Consider the following 21,635-nt stretch of genomic DNA (forward strand, 5'->3'; position numbering starts at 1 on the left):
CACTGGCTCCTCTGACCTCCCACGGGCTCCCACAGGCTCCCACAGGCTCCTCTGACCTCCCACGGGCTCCCACAAGCTCCTCTGACCTTCCATGGGCTCCCACTGGCTCCTCTGACCTCCCACTGGCTCCCACAGGCTCCTCTGACCTCCCATAGGCTCCCACTGGCTCCTCTGACTTCCCACGGGTTCCTACAGGCTCCTCTGACCTCCCATGGGTTCCCACAGGCTCCTCTGACCTCCCATGGGCTCCTATGCCTCCACCCTGACTGCCAGGATGGACAGGGCATGGAGGGACAGCTGCAGGGGCAGCCTCACTTGGATCTTAATGACTCCAGCTATAATTTGGGGTCAACGAGAAGAGAAAACTGTGTGCAAATTTACTCCTTTTTAGAGTCAGGCTCTTGCTGAGAGCTCCAGATTTCTGCTTTTGGTTATTATTTGTTGTTCCTTGCAGAAAGTCATCATCTCTGTTCACTTTCCTTCCAGGAGGATTCCTCTGATCTGTTGTCTCCTCCGAGCTTATTACAGCTAATTACTCAATAAAGAACTTTCTTTCCCAGGCCTTCTCTTTAAAGTGCCATTGCACTGGCGATGTCCCCATCTCCTCTTTTGATTTCCTTCCATCACTGCCCAGCTTCCGCCGAACACGCTGCGGACTCTGATGGGAGCAGTCACAGCAAAACGAACCTTTAGATTTTCCCCTCCCCTCCGCCTTTCTCGCAAAAGACGAAGGATGTGGGAACAAGGAGATGGTGACTCTCAATCCCTCACCCCCAAAGAAGGGCACAGAGGGTCTGCCATGGCCGGGACGCCGAGCTGCATGCTTCATTTACCGCTTTGTGGGCAACAACAAAGCCCTGAGCCCAGACCAGGGCCCTTGGCCCTCCCATGCTGGGGGTGGTGGGAATGAGCCCGCCCATGGTACAGGCCATTGTGTTGGGGGAACTGGGCATTTTAAAGGCAAATGTCCCCAGCGTAAACCTGGGCTTGGACCCATGGACTCTTTACTGCGGCTTCCCCAGGACAGGGCAGGTGGGAGCCCACAGGTAAGCACGTGGAACACGGCATTCAGGGAGGCGGAGGACGGCAGGCCTGGCAGGCTCACCACTGGCGCCCCGAACCCCGATGAAGGCAAGTGAAAGGGGAAAATAATTCACAGGGTTTAAGAGAGCTTTCCATGGTCAGGACTGTGAGTTCATTGTTTCTTTGTGAAAAGAAAACCAAGATGAGAAGCCAGCGACCCAGAAACTTCCCTTGAGGTAAGGGGCTCAGGCTGCCAGTGATTGAAATACAGGTCTGCTCCTCGCTAGCTGATTTCCGGGCGAGCCACCCGCTCTCTCAGTGCCCGGATCCCAGCTCTCCCTCTGACAGGTGTGGGCACCAGTGCTGTGGCATGATCTCAGTAGAGCCCTCCCCCAGGCCCTATTTCAGGGTGCCCTGTAGCCCGGATTCTGGGGCACCATGAAAAAATGTCCTCCTCCTCCCACCCGACTCCGGCTGAAATTTATGGGGAGCATTTGGCAGGACGACTCCCTGTGGAGCGAATGGTTTTATATGGTTTTATGTAGGCTTCCTCTCCTCCCTGCCTGCATTAATGCGATTGTTCCCTTTGGTAAGAATTACTGTTTCCGGCCCCAGGCCAGGCTCCCCATTGCCTGAAGCCTCAAACCCAGCCTGCAAAAACAGAAGTGAACTTGTCCTCCAGAAAAATTTTTGTGAGAGCTTTGCAAAAGCAAATGGGGATGGCCGAGCTTTTGACTCTCAAGGGGTAAAAGGCAGGCACATCTGTTTACATGGGGCTAGACTTCGGGTTTTGCTGAGTAACAGTACAATGCTGACAGTTGAAAATGCCCTCATTTGAACTCCAAAGAAAGCAGGGGATGGGGGATGCAGTGATTCGGCTTTTACCAGACAAATACCCATGGAGCGCTGGCACGGGGTGCTGGGTGTGACAGGGAACTCACCAGGCATGGACCCCCCCCCTCTCGGAGCTCAGGGTCAAGGGGTCAAAAGAGCTCCATGAGCCCCCATTCTCTGGGTGCTGGGCTGGGTGCTTCCGGGAAGGAGGACAGCAGGACTGAGGCTCCTCGGAGCCCACAGTGCTTGGCTGTGGGGAGGAAGACAGACGCCCCACTTGTCATCCCAAACCAACAACCCAAAGGAGAGGTTTCGAGGCTGCTGCGCAGGAAAAGCTCCCTGTGGATTAGCTCTTGGGAATCTCTCCAGGCACCCGTATCCAGGCAGAGGAAAATGAGAACAATTCATATGTATGGATACTGCCGCGGCTTTCTCTCACAGCTAGCAGTTAAGGTGAAACGACTGTAAAACCAAGCATGAAGCAAGACTGTCCTGCATGCGAACATAACAAAAAATACACCTTGCCCCTCCGAAATATTTATTCATGAGTACAAGGGCGAGTTAATGTAGGCATTGTGGGGGAAGCAGGGCAGACAGAAAACAAACCATCGCTCTTGCTTGCAGGCATCCTAACATCAAGACCGGAGATCACCGACTGGCTTCTGAACTCATGGGGATGTAGGTTGGTCATGTGTGGCCTGCACAGTGTTCTAAGAACATCTGATTTAGATGAGGACGTTCTTTCCAAGGATGGAGATTTCCTAGGCCATCTTTTGTTCTGGGAAACAAAGATCCAGCAATGCTGGGCCCACGTCTGTGGCGCTGTACTGATCTGTGCATCCCCCAGAGCGGCCACTTGAGACCAGTCTGTCAGTTCCTGGCTCTACGGGGTCCTTGTAGAAGGGGGAATTTGGAAGAGGAAGAGATGCAGGAAGAGTGCACCCTACTAGGGTGAAGAGTGACAAACAGGCCCAGACAGAGCAGAGGCAGGGCCTGGGGCCAGAGGCCTCCCAGTCCGCCGGGAGCAGTGGGTGTTGGTCAGCCATGTTCTTCTTCCCCAGTTGACTCCGTGTGTCAGAAAAGGCCAGGAGAGACACAGTGTCCAGGAGAGATCTGCGCCAAGCCCAAAATAGACCCTAAGTGAAGAGGCAGGAACAAGAAACAGCACGTGCGAGGGAGACAAAGGCAGAGTCAGCTGGACATGCGCCATGGCTTTCTAACAGAGGTGGCGCTAGCCATGTTCAGCCCCTGGGACACCCGCTGCTGCCCAGAGCTGACCAGCCATGGAGGTGGGGTCACACGCTGAACAGGGCACCTGGCCTCGGATTTGGCGGGGTGCAGATCGCCCCTACAGCTGATTCTCTCTCTTGAGGTTCCGAACCTTTCAGCCACCCAAGCTCCCTGCAGGAACCACCTCAGCCTTCCACACAGTTGCCCAAGGGAAGGGGCCAAGCATGGGCAACCTTGGGGAACTCTCTGTAACACTTCAGATCTGTCTAGCTCATCCCAACCTTGCTGCAATCTGCTGACTTTTAAATAAGTATCCCAAACTGGCTGATTTTCAGTTGCTTTGGTTTTAATTTTTTTAAAAAGGGGACTATTTTCTAATAGATGAAAAAAATTCCTTTTCATGCTTCACTAATGCAAAAACAGCTGAACCAATTTAGCTCAAACTTTCTCAATAGCTTGTTACAATCCTAATTAAAATATTCACATACGGCGCAAGCTTTGGGGAACATAATATTGCACTGTCAGTCAAATTCTGGCTGAATATTTACAACCAGCTAAAGAGAAAAGCAACGGCATGGGTTTTACTCTTTGTTGCCTCTTGAAGAAAATGTAGTCAGACAATTAATGGTGAGCGGATGAAAGCAAGTACGAGGCACAGCATCTCTCCGCTTGGCTTAACTCATAAACAATCGGGCGTAACACGCTTGGGTGCTCTGCTGCTCTGGGCAGGGTTAAAGCCACAGACCTTATTTACCTCGGGCCCCAGGGGCCGCAGTTCTCCACTCCCCACGCACTGTGGCGGTGAAGATGTGAGAAATGGGGCTGGGGCAGTCCAGTGGCACCCCTTCCTGTGGCAGCACTTGGCGAGGAGCACAGCCCTCTGCCAGGCCTTTCCTTACCTGTGCAGTGTGCATGGCAATGGCTTCCCAAATGAGGCTTTGTCTGAAAGCCTCAGCATGCCACCCGACCTGCAGCCCGTGCCCTAGAAACGGCCTTGTCCCATTCCCTCACCGCATTCCCGTGGGAAGTTCCCACAAATGCAGACAATTCCTTGACATGAAAAATGCAGAGAGGAAAAAGGTTAACCTTTCTGGAGGAAACTTTTCCCAAGTGCATGATAAATGTTGTACCTCTGAAACATCAGAATATTCTCTCCTATAACCTGATCATTTCTAGAACATTCCGTGAATCACCAGTTCCACAGTCACCTACACCTTTATGGGCTCTGAGGAGGATAGGCAATCTAGCTAAGTGTGTGTGTGTGTGTGTGTGTGTGTGTGCGCGCATGCACGCGTGTGCTGACAGACAGGTGGGTAGATGCATGGACGGACGGCAGGTGCACAGTGCACACACAGGTACGTATGTCTACAGGAGTCGTCCTGCTGGCTCAGCTTGTTACCGGTTCTTGGTGCTCATCTCTCCGTGTGCATCTGACACCGGCCCCACTTTCTTCCCCTAAACCAGGAAGTCGGGTGGCTGAACATTCATGTGCAAGAGAACAGCACATGGTGAAGACCACAGTGGCTGAACCTGGGTGTAAAAACAGTGTTCGGTAAGGACTGACTATGCAAGAGGAATGGATGGATCTGGGCTTTTCCATTTCTGATGCAAGTATCTGCTGCTGCGCTTGTCATGGATCAGATCCATGCATTCCCACACGAGGAAGCCCAGCCTGCCCCGCCCATAGCACCCTGCCCGTTGGTCCTGTCCCGGTCACTTCTGAGCTTCACGGACATTCAAAGCATGGAAAGTGCTTCACGCTCCTCTAAACAGCTGCTCCTGCGCCAGCAGAGGCACGAAGAGAGTTGAATCCCTGCCCTGGCCTCTCTGGTTACCCGATTTCTCGGTTACCTCCTAGTCTCGGAGCTCATTTCAGGGGCTGCAGTTCTCTGGGGCAGATTCAGTCAGTGTTTATTGCCTGGACATTAAAGGATTTGGGGTCTTTGCTAAAGGAACGAAAAGGGAGCATTTTCCTCCCTGCGCAATGAAGATGGCCACATTTGAGGAGTTTTATTCCCTTAGTGACTTTGTCTGATGTGCTGAGTGTGGAGCCAAAACCCCAAAGCCAGCAAGAATTACGTTGGCTTTGCTTTTCTTTATGAGAAAATGGCCTATAAAACGTTAACTCATGGTTCGAAATCTGGCTAGCAACACCTAATTAGGAGGCGTCCTAGGTGCAGGAGCGAGCTATCCGCAGCAGGGGCCCTCCCAGGCTCCGCTATCCATTTCCCAGGTTCCTGGGCACCCTGGAGGCTCCAGTGATGGGTGGGAGAGGGGGGTCACATCTGGGATGGTCAGCACCAGGACAATGAGCTGACAAAGACCCATCAACCCTGAAGGTGGCACGGGGACATAGCAGCATAGCAGCTATGGTAGACGGCCCAGGTCTACCTTGCAGCTGTCTCCCATGCAGCCAGGCCGGGGAGGGAAGTCCCAACAGACACAGGTGAAGTGGGCCACAGGGACAGGGAGGGGGTGCCCTGGCTCTGGCTAGGATCTGGCTAGGGAAGGGCTGGGTGTCTGTCTCTTCCCTTGACCGTTACATCAACTACTCAGCAATTCCACCAGAGTGCCACTTTTCCACTAAGCATTAAATAAAAATTAACCAACTGATTTTCATAACTCATCACAGTGGGTATAGTTATCCTTGGTTCACTGGCGAGGAAACTAGGGTTCAGAGAGGTTAAACTCCTAACAGGAGGTAAGGCTGGGACTTCTGGAGGTATGTGACGCTAGGTCGGAGAAGATCCTGGAGCACCTCCTGGAAAAGCCTGCCAGAAGAGGATTCCAGTTCCACAGCAACAGCACTTGGCCTTGGACCTGCTGACCTCTGGGCCGATGGTGTGGGGCCGGGGATGGGGTGGGGGCTGTCCTGCACCCTGTGGGATGAGGAGGAGCATCCCTGGCCTCTGACTGCAAGATGCCACTACCTCCTCCCCTAGTGACACTGCCCAGTGCCTCTGAAGGGCTAAGTCACCCCTAGCAGGAACTAGGGCCGCAGGGTCTTCAGAATCCTCACCATCACTGTAAATGGCCTTTTCCTCACATCTAAAGACAGGAAAACAAAACCTTACAACTCGGAAGTAGAAGGCAAGTCCTTTAAACACAAGGCAGGGCTGCTGGGGTAAGAAATCATCACTCTCTATTATGCTCAAAGATACATTTCATTAAAGCAGCCAAGCTAAAAAGCAATTTTCATTTTCAGATGTTTCCAAAGCAGCACATTCCAGGCTCGAACGGGGAGTGCCATTCCCATCTATCAGAAGGTGAACTGGGACGAATCATAAATATTGCATTTTCATCAACTTTTCCAGGCAAATCAAAAAAGGAGGAGGAGGAGGAGGCACAGGGAGGAGGAGAAGGAGGGGCAAAGGCAGCAGAATTAACCTGAATTAAAAGACGGGCTGCAGGAGTGATTAATTTGCAAGCGTCCACTCTCAATGCTCTGGAATACAATCTGGCCTTACAGGAAGACTATATTCTGCGGAGCCTCAGTATATTAAGGCAGTTTACAAGGTAATGAGTTAGATAACGGTGGTGAAATGAATTTACAGGCCGGAGTCGCAGCCATTATGCAATCCACGATGGCTTGGCACGTCGCTGGAGATTGTGAAATTAATTTTAATGGAAGAGGAAATGTTAGTAGGGGGACAGGCTGTTTCGGGGTCTGGCCGGGGTGACTTAGCACCCCCCCAGGTGTGTGACCTTGAGGTCCTCCCTTTCTAACCAAGCTTTGCCTTCAGAGGATGAGGAGGCTGAGCCGTCATTTCCAAGTGGCGGAAATGCAGGACTGACTTCCCAGAGCAAACCCTGATGTGGAGCAGCTCCAGGCAAGGAGAGCTGGGGTCAGAAGCAGAGGAGCTAAGGAAACCTCTTTCTTCCGCTGACTGTGCGTGGAGGAGGGGAGCAAGAGCCCCTCGGGGCCCTGGGAGCTTGATCCCGGCTGAGCGCCCCAGTCCACATGTGGTACCAGCACGGTAAAGTGTCCCCCACACTTCTGAGGTCCTCAGCCGCCTCGGACCTTCTGCACAGGTTGAGAACAGGAAACTGACCCTGCGTCTTGCCCTCAGCATCTCACGCCTGTGCAGGGGCCCAGGCTCCTCTGCACTGCTCTGTTGAAGGACTCAAGAGAGCAGGAAACATGAGAGCAGCAGACAGCCGGAAAGGAAATACAACGTGTGACAAGTCAGGTGACATAAACACCTACAGATCAGTACGAGTGTGTTCATCTACACAGAAATATCAATAGTCAATATAACGCATCAAATGGCTCCATCAGTTACCAGGGGAATAAAAATTAAAACAAAACACAATGCTTTCTTTTTTTGTAACCAGATGTCCAAAACTAAAAGAGCTGACAAGCCCAAGCGCCAGAGAGGCAAGCCAGAATGAGCACACTCGGCAGCTGGTGGGCACATCCATGGCGGGTGTCATTTTTAAAGGCAAAGGAAGTGTTTCTCACAGCTTTGGCTGTGTTTGCCAAAGTGTAGGAGGACCCTGGGTGAAATAAAGAACAATACCAGCAACAAAGCCAATGTCATCAAAAATGGCTAAGTAAATTAGGCAGTGTACAGCCTACCGGACAGCTGTTTTTAAAAACTGAAATAAAACTGTGTGTCCTGACATGGCATGGACTCAAATATATGAAATTTTAGACCTAGGCTGCAGAAACACATGCATGCATGAAAGTGCCACTTATGTTAAAGTAACCTACGTGTGCGCACCTGTCCATGTCAGTGCCACAGCAGGGCCCAAGGTCACCTTGCTGAGAGGTGGAGAAAGATAGGAGCAAGGACCCTCACCCTTCGCTCCGTGCCCACGGTGCAGCTGCCTTTGACAATGATGACGCCCATGAACACGGGGGTGGGGGTGGTGGCGGGGCGGGGGGGACACTGAGCAAAATTCTGACATGGAGAAGCCCTTCAGGTATAACTCTACACGTAGGAGTAAAAATTACGGACAGATAATTTATAGAACGTTATGCTTTCTGCTTAGCCTCTGCCCCTGCCCCAACCCCGATGCCCATTTCAGTGGCATTGGTCATTTGAACTCCTTGTATTTTCACAATGCAGTGGCAGTGGGCTGTCCAGGGGTCACCTCTCCTAAGAGGGGCTCATCTTTCTGGGACTGGAGCCATGTGCAAAACATAACACTCTGTGGGACTCTGAGCATGGGACATCTGCTGGGGAAGCCACAGAATAGAGGAGAAATGGCTCATCTGCCCTAGTCCCAGGTCTCATATTTTAAGTTGTGGGCTTGTACTTTTTATGGAAATTTTAACCACACTTTACATGAAAAAAAGGAGACATCATTTCTAAGAATGTCCAGAATTCTCCCGCAGTACTACTTTGCCTCCCTCTGCTTCTCTGGCATGTATACGATCTCCCGCAGATCCGTGAGATCCCAGTGTGAATGCAACTATGTGATCCACACCCTAGTGGATGACCAGAGTCTGAGGCCCTGAGAGAATGCTTCTCCATACTCCAGGGCTATAGTGGGTACAGCTGGCCTAGCAGGTTAGACCAGAGGGTCTGAGTTCAAATTCACCCCCACGTGTGACCCCATGGTCTGACCTCTCTAGTTCCTGGAAATTGGGGTGGCAGTGGTCCCTACAACAGGGGGTTGGGGAAGGGCCCACCACACATGGACCCCATGTACTGGCCTGCTTTCCCATTGTTGGGACACAAGACCTGGCATTCACAATTTAAAAGAGGAGAGGTTTATTTGAGTCACCATTTCAGTTTTCAGTGCATGACGCACCGGCTCCAAGGCAGGAATGTCACAGTGGTCAGGCGTGGAGGAGGAAGCTGCTCACTCCTGGCGGTCAGGACACCGAGCCCAGGGGAAGAGCGCCAGAGACGGCTATAAATCCCAAGGTGATGAACGCCGCCATGATCTACCCAGACACACCACAGTGTGCTTTGCTCTTCTGCTAAGCAGCCCCCAAGCCAATCAGTGAAGCCTGACAATGAAGCTTGACTGCCACACAGGAGTCCTGAGTTTGGCTCACGCCGCCCCCCCAGGGGCTGCCATATGGCCCCTGATGAATGGCCGGGGCTCCAAGGCGTCCCCACCCTTGGCTCCACGACATGAAAGCGTGCCCGTGTTTAGGATAGGTCATTCCACCTGGTCCCGCCTCAGATCTATTCACTAGAGAATTTTTCTTTTTCTTGATGCTTTCCCTTGATTTGTATGATTTTTCTTTCAAAACTATTTCTAGGAAATTGAGGAGAGCAACAGGTGGCATGCTCCTAGCATAATCACCCCCAGGAGAAGCTGAGCCCCACTTCTGCATCTGTCCTGTGAGAACTGCAAGTTTCCAAGTCAAACAGAACTATCTTCCAGGTCCCGGGAAGGTGAAAGTCCCCCAAAGGAGGAGCAGGGTAATCACACCCAAGGTCTGCACTCATGTGAGGGCTTTGCACCAACCTAGGGAGAGAACAAAGGTCAGAGGTCTCATTCTTGAGGGTTCCTGGCTGCCCTATAATGCTAGCAACTTCCCCAAATGCATGCCCACTTCCTTTCCTGATTGCTTCCAAAGGGGCAGGGGTGCTCAGGGTGGAGAGCGGTCCCTGGGCTCTGGGTGCTAGGTGTGCCTGGCCACTCAGGCTGAATGAAGGCGAGCTGCTGCTGGCCCCATTGGCCAGCTGCCCAGTGACTCATGCCCACACCTGGTTCTATCCCCTCGCAGCTAAGCAACTTTGTTGCACAGCTGCCCTCTCTTCACCCATTCTCTTCGTCAAGGGTTTATCTGCACGCCAGTCAGCAGGACATCACTCAGGAGCTGCTTACCCTATGACTGCACGTCATTCTGCAGGACGGTGGACTTACCACCACACGCCATGCGCTGGCTCCTGACAGTGAAGGAGCGACGGAGATTCGTGACTTCCTCCACCACAAACCTCCCACACAGCTATGTCTGCACCCTGAATCCATGCGTGTCCCGCCCCAACCGGCGGCAGCTGGCAGACAAGCCCGACCTCTGGGTACCGCGAGCAGAGAAGGTGGGAGCCAGTGGCTCTGTCCCTCTCCCTCATTGCTGGTGGGGATTTTCCTTACTGACCTCACAAGTTAACTGGCTCTCACAGCAAGTGGGAATTTCTGTCAGCATCAATCACCCTGAGCACTAGCCCATGCTCTAGGGCACTGAGGGCAAAGCTTTTAGAGACCTAGTGCCAAAGTACAACCCCAAACGCACTTACTTATTGCAAAGCGCCAACAGTGCAATTACACCTGAATACTGAGGTTTTACTTTAGAAAAGGCAATTCATATATTAAGATTTTTGTCTTAAAAGAAAAACAATTAACATATGTGCCATAGGTTCGCCACCACGGCTCTAGGGGATACTTACTTCTATTTCCATGTGGAGGTGTTAAATCCCACCCACTACCAGACCTACTGAAGCCAATTTTAGAGATGCATGAGATGAATCCAGGTTCCCACAAATACAGGTGATTCTTTATCCTTTCTCCCAGAACTACCTCCCCAGCCTGGTATAAAGAAGCTGTTGGCCACAGACAGGGACAGGTGTCCCACGGCCATGTATGGTGACAGCCACCTGTCCCGTCGGACCTCAGACTGGTTCTCAGAGCCAGATCATGTTTGACACTGAAAGGCAACTATCCCATAATATGAGGATGATTTTCTAACCATAAAATCCTGGATGCCAAAACTGCACAGTACAGGACGAAAACAGGAAGCTGAAACTACTCAGGAACGACTGTGACAAGATGTCTCTTACCCCAACATTTATCTACCAAAGCCAAGCGGAGCCATCGAAGGGCAGGGTTATATCCTCCTGGGGAACTGGAAGCAGTAGGCATCTCTGTGCCTTTTCTCCAAAATGCGGTTTGGAAAAAAACAAAGCAAGAGTTGTCGGAGACCCTGTGTCAATTATATTTAAAAAACGAACGGTTCTCTATTCCACACTGGAAGGAGCAACCGTGGCTTACAGCCGTCTGATTGCTTATTTCAAAGCCAGGAAGAAAGCAAAACCTCTAACACGACAAGTCCTTTGGTCTCTCCTGAAGTCTCACCTCCGCTTCCTGAACCTTGGCCCTCTCGACCCCGGGGCCTCAACTCCCTGCCACCCCAAGAGATTCTACCAAATCATCAAAGGAAGACACCACGAGGTGTAAACAGATTCTGGATTAAACACACAAGGGAAGTGAAAGAAAATCAAAGCGAACTAAAATGGCATTCTCACTGGAAGTTCAACTCTAAGGTCAGAGCAAGTTTGGGCAGAATTCAGTCTTCTACCTCTGGTTGAAGAGAAATGCTGGCAACAATTTCTCTGTCAGGAACACGGCCAGGCCTGGACTCTCTCTGGACTCCCTCAACCCAAACATGGAGATGGGATCACTGTGGTGGGGAAACACCCAAAAGAGAAGCCACCACTTGAAAGTCTTCCTCACGAAAATATGGTGCATCAGCAGGCTTCCCTTCAGCCATGCAACGGGCTCCTTCATTTTATGCAATCGATGTCCCTGGGATGATCAGAGTTACCCGCCTAGGTCCTCCACAGCTCTGCGAATGGCTCCTACTCCACTTCTTACTTCAGGCTGTGGCCTAAACTCCCAGCCCCTCCAAATCAGCTGATGGCGACAAGCCTGAGGTCGCGTGCCAAATCAGGAAAATGTGCCCGTTGACTGTTCTCAAAGGGAGGTGAGCTGACACCTCAGAAACACCCCAGCTATGCTGAGTTTGCCTCGTAAGCACCTGCAATCCTGACATCGCGGGGCCGCGCGCCTTCAGGTATGTGATGAATTGCAGCAGCCTTAAATGTCTCTTTCAGCGTTCATTATTAGAGGGGAGCTGGAAAGGTCTGATTCATTTAAATAACACTGACAGCTGCCACTAATGATTCCTTCTGCGATTTGTCATAGATATTTATATTTAGTCACCACAGGAAGAATCGTGGGAGTTGATATCCTGTTACACTTTTCTTTCTCTTTTCTAAAGTATGAAATAAAGAGGGAGAAATGTGTTGATAGCTTTTTTTCTTTTTAACTTTAAGTTAAATCCAAGAAAGAGCATTTGAGCCTTCAGGATAATGTAAAACAGAAGGCAGTCCTAATCGCTTAGTAGGTGTATTTCTAAAGCATGGTCATCACGCAAACTCGCTGGCCACTCCTCCACAGACACTGCAAGTGTTGCCAGGTCGGGGGGGGGGTGGGCTGTTAAGCAGGTCCTTCACAGGACAGGACAGGTCTCCGGGCCACCTGGGAGTGATGCCACCGTGGCCTTGCTCCCTCCCTGTCTTGGTTACTTTTCTCTCGTTGCTGGGACAAAATACCTGATGCCCAAAATTAAGGAAGGAAAGGTTTATTTCGCTTACAGTTCGTGGAAGTATCAGTCCGTACTTGGCAGATTATAAGGCAGAGTGGAACATGGCAGAGAGCTGCATCTCAGGGCGGCAGCACACAGCTAAGCCGCAAGCACACACCAGGGTGGAATGGGGGAGGAATGCCCCCAATCAGCTTCTTCCTCTCCCTTCCATATGCAAACTATCCACTCCTGGGCAGGTGCAGCTCTCACACCCATATTCAAACTGTAATAGCCTGCCCCTCAAGCCTGGCTGCTTGAGGCTTTGCGGGGAACACAGATTCAAACCATAACACTCCCAGAAGTCAAAGCCCGAGGACCTGAGTCCATGAGTCGGGGACCTGGTGTCCCCACGGTGAGGTCAGGACTGACACTGGGTTTTGGAATGAAAAATAACAGAACATGGTTGTTGACCTCCAAATGCCATAGGCCACTGCAGGACACAGACATGAGGGAAAATTAGCAGACAGCAGGACAAGTGGGATACGGGAGGCACTGCTGGGGTGCGGGGATGAGGGAAGTCTGGGATTGCGGTGGAGAAGAGGGCAGGCTGGGATCTGCACGACTCACATCCAGGTCTCCACCGCTCACCGTGGCCTCCATGCACCCTGGCCACAACCCCACAGGAAGCGGAGTGAGTAGTGTAAATGTGGACCCCGCGTCACTCCCGGAGCCCCTCCAAGGCCTGGCCAGGGTGTGGTTTGCTGCGGCCCAGGAGCTGCCTGTCTGCTCCCGGCCCCACTCCTCTGCTGCTCCCTCCCGGCTCCCTGGCTTTCTTTCCAACCTTCCAGACTCCAGTCTCCTTCCTCTGCCCCTGCTGTTCCTCACCACAGAAGCACAGTCCTGAGGCTTGAGCATCACGTGGCCGCCCACTCCCCGAGAACTCCTGAGACCCCACCCCGGAAGCTGCGCCTGGGGTCACCCTTTTGCTCTCTTTCTAGCCTACAGAGACTCAGCCTGCTTCTGTGAGGCCCGCGAGTCCTGCTCTCCCAGCAGCAGCGCCTGGTCCCCACTGGGGAAGGAAGATTCAGGGCTGAGGCACTCGGGAAGGACCTCGGTCTGCGCAGGTGCAGGGAACCATTGCCAAGGCTGACCAGCGACCTGAAGCCTAAGCTGTGAAGCTGAGCAACTGCAGCGGCTCCACCCTTCTCCCTTCTCTGTCTTCTACTCCAACAGCCGCGGCCACCTTCCCAGCCTGTCCCCTCCCTGGGAGCAGGACCCCAGGGCCACGGCCCTGAACCTAACCCTACTCTGCAAGAAGCCACCTTCTCACTCCCCATTGAAGTCATCCACAGACGGGTAGCCACTCAAATCTGTTCTTCTTCCTGTTATTAAAGGTAAAAGTAAATCCCACAGGCAGGAAGCCAACGCTCTATTCAGTCTAATAAGATGAACGGATTATTAGCAGCATCCCAGCTAGACTTCTTTGATTATTGCTCATTTGACACCTCTGTGTCTCATAAAGCTGTGGCTCTTCCACTGTCGTGGGCTTCCTTCTCCTCATACTTTATGAAGCCAAACAAAAATAAAGCACTGGCTGTTCCGTGAAACATTATATTCCCAATGACACATGGCTGATTATAAGAACTAACACTGCTTTTAAAAATGAGGGATTCTCGTTAGCATACCTCACAGATCTAGAGAAAACATTCCTAAAATTCATTTGGAACCAGAAGAGACCTAGAATAGCAAAGGCAATCCTGGCCAACAAAGGCAAGGCAGGAGGCATCACAATCCCTAACCTGAAATCTATGACAAAGCTACTGTGATAAAATCAGCATAGCACTGGCAAAAAAAAAAAAGATCTGAGGATCAGTGGAACACATCAGAAGATGCAAGCTACAAACACACTCAGCCACTCTGTCTTTGACAAAGGAGCCAAACACTGTCACTGGAAGAATGATAGCCTCTTTAATAAAAGGTGTTGGTAAACCTGGCTTTCCACATGCTGAAGACTAAAACTAGCCCCATGTCTATCACCATGCACTAAGCTAAAGTCAAAATGGATCCAAGAACTAAATACTAAAACAGAAACACTAGGGCTGGGGATTTAGCTCAGCGGCAAAAGCGCCTGCCTGGCAAGCGCAGGGTCGTGAGTTCAGTTCCCGGTGCCAGAGAAAAACCAAAAATAAATAAATAAATAAATAAAACAGAAACACTAAATCTACTGGAAGAGAAAGTAAGTAGAAGTCTTGAAGACATGGGGGTAGGCAGAGAGTTCATGAACAAAAACCAAACTGCACAGAAAATACTTCAAAGAATCAACATCTGGGATCTCATCTTATTAAAAAAGTTTTTGCACGTCAAAACAAATCACCAACAGAGCAAAAATAAAACTCACAAATTGGGAAAAAATTTTAGCCAATTGTCCCTTAGACAAAGGACTTCTGTCTAGAACATATAAAGAGTTTTTAAAAATCAGGTCTCCAAAATTCAAAGACCCAATTCAAAAGTGGACATCTGAGATGAACACACACTTTTCAGAGGAAGAAATACAAATGGCAAATAAATATATGAAAAGATGTTCAACATCACTGGTCATTCAAGAAATGCAAATTAAAACAACACTGTAATTCCATCTCACTCCGGAAAGAATGGTTATCATCAAGAGATCAACCAATAACAAATGCTGGCGGGCTTGTTTGGAAAAAGGACACCTTCTTCATTATTGGTGGGAGTGCAGACTGGTGCAACCACTGTGGAAATCAGTGTGGAGATTCCTCAGTAAACTAGGATTAGAGGTCCCATTCAACCCAGCTATTCCCCTTCTGGGTATTTCCCCAGAAGAAATGAAAACATCATATCACAGTGATATTTGTGCACCCATGTTTATAGCAGCACAATTTGTAATAGTAAATCTTGGAAACAACCCAAAAGTCCATCAACTGAGGAACAGATAAAAAAGATGTGGTATTTCTACACAATAGAGTACTACTCAGCTATAAAGAAAGATAAACTCAAGGCCTTTACAGGTAAATGGATGCAACTAGAGACCATCCTCATAAGTGAAATAAACAAGACTCACATGTATAAACATTGTATTATTTCCCTAGTTTAAGAAACTGAAGGAGTAAATAAGATCCAAAAGGTACAATGGATATAGTGAAAGGGAAAGAAACTGCTCAAAAGGAAAGAACAACTAGGATCAGGGAAAAGAGAAAAGAAGGAAGGGAAAAAAAAGACATATGTATATGCACAAGATAGCTAAGATAATTGTTCTACTAATTTCTATGAGTTCATTGAAAGGAACAGTTAGTGCTTATATTGTTTGATCAATTTTGTATGCCTGTATCTGGTAATCTGAGCAAGTACTTTGAAGATAACAATATGCAGTATAATAACCATTGTTAATTTCCTATCATCTTGTTTTCAAATTCTGCACTGTTTTTATTGTTTTTTTTTTTCTCTCTTTAAAATAAAAAAAAATGAGGGGTTCTGAATTTCATTATACTAATAATCAGTGTGGTATTGCTTGAGGTTTTAAAGTACTCCAGGTGAGAAATCAGAGAAGAAAACAATGCAAGTCCATCTTTATTTCATTGAGGTTGAAATATCACTTCTACAGATGAATGTTAGATAAATGTGTCTACAAACATGTCAACAGCCGAGGGAATCAATCAGAACCAACGCAGAAGGTACACATAAAATCTACTTCGAGTTCTCACGAACAGCAGAGTGAGGACTCTTGGAAGAATGTGGTCATTCACCAAAAGAGAAAGCTAGGAGTCAAACCAGGCAAAGAACATTTCCATCCCTAATACCGCCTGTGCGCACACAGTTCACCCTAGACTGTTACCACGGGACCATAGAACTAAGCAATCTCATGGTATGCCCTGCTTTACAGATAGTGGCTCGAGGGTGAAACTACTTTGTTTCAAGGGAGAGGTATCTCCTATACCTTGGAACCCAATGATTAGGCGTTATGTGATTCTGCTTACAGCCCTTTTTGGGGTAATGTCACATTATCAATATTACATTTTTTGAGCAACTATGAGTTTGTATTAGCGCTATACATGTCACCAGAATATGAAGATATTAAAGTTGGATGCAAGACATGGGGAAGAACTCAGCCAAAAATTATGAAGAAACATTAGTATAAAAACTGGCACAATGTACAAAACTTTATAAATTGAGAAAAAAAAAATCTACCTTTTACTTTCTCATGAATGAGTAGTTTGGCCCTTGGCTACCTTGTCTCCAGGAAAACTGACATATGCAGAACACAAAAATGTTTGGAGATATTCATAAAAAAAGGTTAGAGATAACCTGTCAACAAGTCTTCTCTCTCATTGTTCAGGGTAACACTTTCAGCGTAGGTCTGTATTTTATTGTCAGCTGCCTGAAGTCCTTTTTGACCACGGACTGAAGAATTGCAAGGGAACAGATACGGAAGTCCCGGAGTAGCCCTGTGCCCCTAGCAAACCAGACAGACCCTGAAGTAGTCCGTGTAGACGGGGTGTCCGGCCAAACATGCACCACCTTGTGTTACCCTGGAGGAGCCACAGGCTGACCGCTCTGAGCAGGGCAGAAACACAGACACACCAGAGGGTGTCAGGTCCCCTTCGGGGAGCCCTATGGCCATCCTGCTGGCCCTGGAGGCCGGGCATAGCCCTCCTGTCCTCTTTCTCACCCCCTGCTGCCTCATGATGCACCTTCGCGGATAACTGAGTGCCCCTGGCAGGGCCTAAGGGTATCACCTCAGTCCTTGCTCAACTGTTCTTCCTGGACTGTGCATGCTCAAGCTGCATGCTTCCCACCGAAGGCAGGTTTGCCTCTCCAGACCCTCTCCCTGTTTATTTTCATCTCAGCCCCTGTAGCGTGAGGGACGCCATTCTCTCAGCTGATGTGGTTCACAAGCTTGGCACAAGGACCCCATCCCTTCCTCGAGCTCAGGGCCTCACAATCGTCAAAGCATGTTTGATATGAACTGTGACGTGCCCTCTGAAGGAAGGCAAGGCAGCAGGAACCAAGAAGCAGCCAGCACCTACAGCCAGGACTCTGCAACGCCCAGGTCACCACGCTCCCTACAGCAGTGTCTGTGAGCAAGACACGGCCTGCTTACGCACCGAAGCTTTGGGGCCCTGGGTTTCTGCTACCTGCTGAAGAGTGTTGTGCAAATGGGGTGGCTGGAGCCGGAGTGGAGACTTAGTGCTGGAGCTGCTGCTCTGGGGTGGTGCACACACGCTGCTTTCCTGGATGTGTTACCCCCGCTGGCTGAGACCTGTCTGGGTTCCAACACTGAAACACAGCACGCACACACACACACAGTCTCACATGCCCACTCGAGAGTTCCAGTTCAACATTGTACTTTCTATGTTCTTGGCTCCCAGCCAATCTCTTGAAGTAATCTGAATGAAAATTATTTTTTTGGCAAGGACTACTAACCTGAAGTTTCTTTTACCTTAATTCATAATCATTTTGTGTCTCATGTTTTGGCCCGGAATGGCTATTCATCTGCTTATCCACATTACACGGGCTCAGCAAGGAAACTCTTCAGGAATAGAACACATCCACTATCCATCTGCACACACTTCCTGGCCACAGCGTGAGTGAGCACTGCCCGCCTACAGGGCAGGTTTGAAGCCTCCCGTGGGACACTTGGGACCCCGCCCTCTCACAGAGAAAGGTGCCCGGGGAAGGGGGAGCAGCCCCCACAGGCTCCCGTTCCCGCAGGGTCTCTGAGGCCATCTGTGAGGGGCAGGGGAAATCCAGGTCCACAGCATTGGACCGTAGCTGGATGACGTCAAAGCTGTCCATATGCGGTGGGAGTCTTCAACTTCATGTGTTCTTCTGGCTATGAAACGAAAGCCCTGTTTTCACTTGAGGAGCCATTTCACACCTGGCCACCACTGCTGTGTGACCTTCAGAATGGACTCTCCAACATGAATCCATCATCACCCTCACAGGGCTCCAGCCTGTGGTGTCAGGAGGAGGCGAGGGAAGGGGTCTGTGTGCTGTCTTCCCTTCCTGCTGTAACAAGATGAACGCCATGGTGCAGTCTGATCTCCATGTCCAGGGCCCTCCCAGGAGCTTAGTTCAACATCCCTCAGGCTGCAAACCCTCCTGCAGTCATCCACAGCCCTGCATCTGCACCCCACATGGTCTGGTCTATGCTTCTGAAGAGTCCCAAGATCTTCTGATCCCTGGATTAAACTAGGCATCCATGTGCACGGGGCCACCCACTGGTGTCACGGCTGGCAACCACAGATGTCAGCCCTGGGGAAGGTTAGTTCGATCCCAGGTTCTCCCTGTGGGGACAGCATCCCAAAGGCCCATGGTCCAGGCCTCTGCAGCTCCCCTTACGCACGCCCGGCACCGACAACGGCCATGAAAATGCAATAAGCAGATGGGCCTGCCTCATCATCCGCCAATCACTCCAATTACTCGGCTTCCTATTAATAGCACACTGCGGTTCATCAACAAAGGTGTTTATCATCCGAGAAGACAGAGCCTGCGCTGTGAAATAATGTTATTCACCAATCTTCTCATTTGCCAGCTTTCCATCTTGGAAAAATTGCAACCTCAAACTGCTTCTTCCACCCTCGTTTATCTTAAAACAATACATAGCCCATAAAGCCAACTTGTCTTTTGCTGACAGCTTGGTCAAACAAAGGTATTGCAATTTTTTGCCTACTTCACAACTCTCAGATTTGGTCAATATTAAGACATAAAGTTGTTTTCTTTGTCACTGGAGTCATTTATTTCTCCCCTGGGTTTACATAGCTGAACTGGAAGTTCAATAAAAGTAATAACAATGACTAACATTTATTGAGATCAAGCTCTGCGCTGCATTTTGCACTAAGCACTTATTTCACTTCCACCGGAGTTTGCCACCAAGTGCAACATCTTCAACCACAGCCGCTTCTTCCTGGAAAATCCAGAGAAATTCACGGAGCAAACCGCAACAACTGTCACTCCTTGTAATGCTGCTACAATGAGTGCTTCTCCTCATTTCAGTCAGGGAGAAAGCCAAGTGGCTTGTGAAAGCCAGGTGGGGACTGTGGTCCAGGAGAAGGATGGGGTACAGGTCAGGGTCTCTCCCATAGTCTCCACTGGGAAGGTGCAGCCACTGTTGTCCACGCAGACACCACGCCCTGTGCCTTGGGAGACGTCAGGAAGCACAGTCCGCATTCTAAACTGCAGTCGTTCGTGCAGCTCTGGCAAGCGTAGCCCTCATCGGGCCAAACATTCCATTTAATTTCTTTGTACTCCAGCAATCAGGGGTTTAGAAGTAAATAGAATCGAGTATCAGCCCAAAGGGCTCAGAAACTATTGCTTCTTTCATGGCACACTCTAGAACCTGGGCCAGCGATTACGTTATGATGAATAACTTCAACACAACTCACTGTAGACTCATGTTTGGAGGGCCCACGAAGCACATGCTGGAGAAACCCCTGTAGCAACGATGGAAATGGCCTTTGTCCAGTCACTCAAGACCGGGTGTCGTTATGTACTCGCTGGGCACCCACGAGCAGGCACAGTGCCCACTTTGCAGGTTGTCAGGGACTCATCCAGATGTTCCTCTCAGACCATCTCCCGCAGCCCCTTGCACATGCTGTGACCTCAGGACCAGAAGAGTCCTCCTGCATGTCCTTTCCCTGTCTCCCAAGTGTCTGACAGCCTCTCTTTTGCTAGTTCTGCTGCCCGCTGCCCAGGTTTTCCAGCTGGGATTGCTTGTACAGTCAGAATAGTATTTTCTAGTCTCCCATTTAATTTTAGGTTTTAAATGGGATTATACCTACCTGGGTTTTTAAATTATGTCAAAGAGGCTTTCTGGGAATTATAATTCGTTAATTAACTCATCCTAAACGAGGTAATACCCTTTCTATTCATAAAAGGAACTCAGGAGCAACAAGGCAGCATTTCAGATCAGCAAGCAGATAACTCAGAGAGGTGGGAAGCAATCGGGGACTTTGCCTCTTCCAGTGTTTCCTGAGCTCACTGCTCTGACCCCAAGGGGAGGCCCCTTCTCAGTTCTGCAGGAGATAACAATCCCTAGGTGTCCGTGTGCGTGTGCATGTGTCTCAGGGAATGCTGTAGGAAAGAGCTGCTGTAGTGCCTACATCCTTGGTCTGGAGAAAGACAGGACGCAGACAGTGCACCTCTTCTGGTCTGTTCTGTCCTCCTCACTCAGCCCTGGACCTGGCCCAGTTTATCTAAATCCAAGAACTGCATCTCTTATAAGAGACTGTGAGGCTTTAAAACAGATGGTATCCATCTGTGCAAGGGTACAGCCAGACCGATGCTATGACATGTTTTAAACCTGCAGAAACACTTCCCCCCAGCTCCACCTACATCCAGCAGGTGAGGACATCCTGCTCCTCTGTACCTCTGCTTTGGATCCTCAGGAGGTGCTGTACCTGGGCTGGAAGCCCGTTTCCCCAACATCTGCACCCTGGCCCCTCCACCCACGGCAGCACCACAACCTGGAGGTTCATCTGCTTGTTTTCTCTGTTTCTGTGCGTGCCTCTATTCCTTATAAACATGAACAAGAAGACCCAGCATGTGAAGATGGTTTTAACCGTCATACAAATTTATATGTCATACAAATGGTGCTATTCTGACACTCTCATTCTGCAGGTTTCATCTGCCTCTCCATTACATCGTCCCTGAGGATACGTGTGTGTACAGTCTGTCACAACTGCACTGTGGGAATACACCACAGTGCACGGTGCTTGGGCTGGCTTTGGCTTCCTTGTCTGTGCCATTCTGAAGGATGCTGCCGTGAGTTCCTGGGCCTCCTCCTTGGGGCACGTTCCAGAGCATCTCCAAGGGCTGGTCCACAAACAACAAATTCGCTGCAGCACTTCCAGCTCACAGATGAATAGTGGGGCTTTCTCTATGATTCTGTACTGCAATGTTCTCTTGGTCCTAAGGACAGCTGAACATTTACAAAATAAACACTTTCTGGGGAACCATTAGTACAACTACGAAGAGTCTTTTCAATTCCAAGTCAAACCTTGACACTGGGCACGTGCTTGATGATATTATCAAAAATAAACTAAACAGTAATGGTCAGGAAGCAACTTAGTCTGAAGGGTCGGGGAGGACTCCACACACACACACAAAGGACAGTCAAGTCCAGGTCAGGGAACTGGGTGAAGTGCAAAAGGACAACTGTTTCAGCAGGTGAAAGGGCAACAGATAAATGCTGGGGTCCAGGGTGTCTGGCCCATTCTCTGGTTTCCATACCTCACGGTAAACAAACCCCGCCTGTTCTCCC

General features: G+C 49.8%; 1 protein-coding gene across 1 annotated transcript in view; it reads right to left on the reverse strand.

The window, feature by feature from the left end:
- Positions 1 to 21,635, reverse strand: part of Cdh4 (cadherin 4, type 1, R-cadherin (retinal)) — a gene marked incomplete at its 5' end in the record, with an annotated part of 554,230 nt that overhangs the window by 470,341 nt on the left and 62,254 nt on the right.

This window comes from Chinchilla lanigera, unplaced genomic scaffold, assembly GCF_000276665.1.
Source record: "Chinchilla lanigera isolate Chin_1 unplaced genomic scaffold, ChiLan1.0 scaffold00127, whole genome shotgun sequence".
NCBI lineage: Eukaryota > Metazoa > Chordata > Mammalia > Rodentia > Chinchillidae > Chinchilla > Chinchilla lanigera.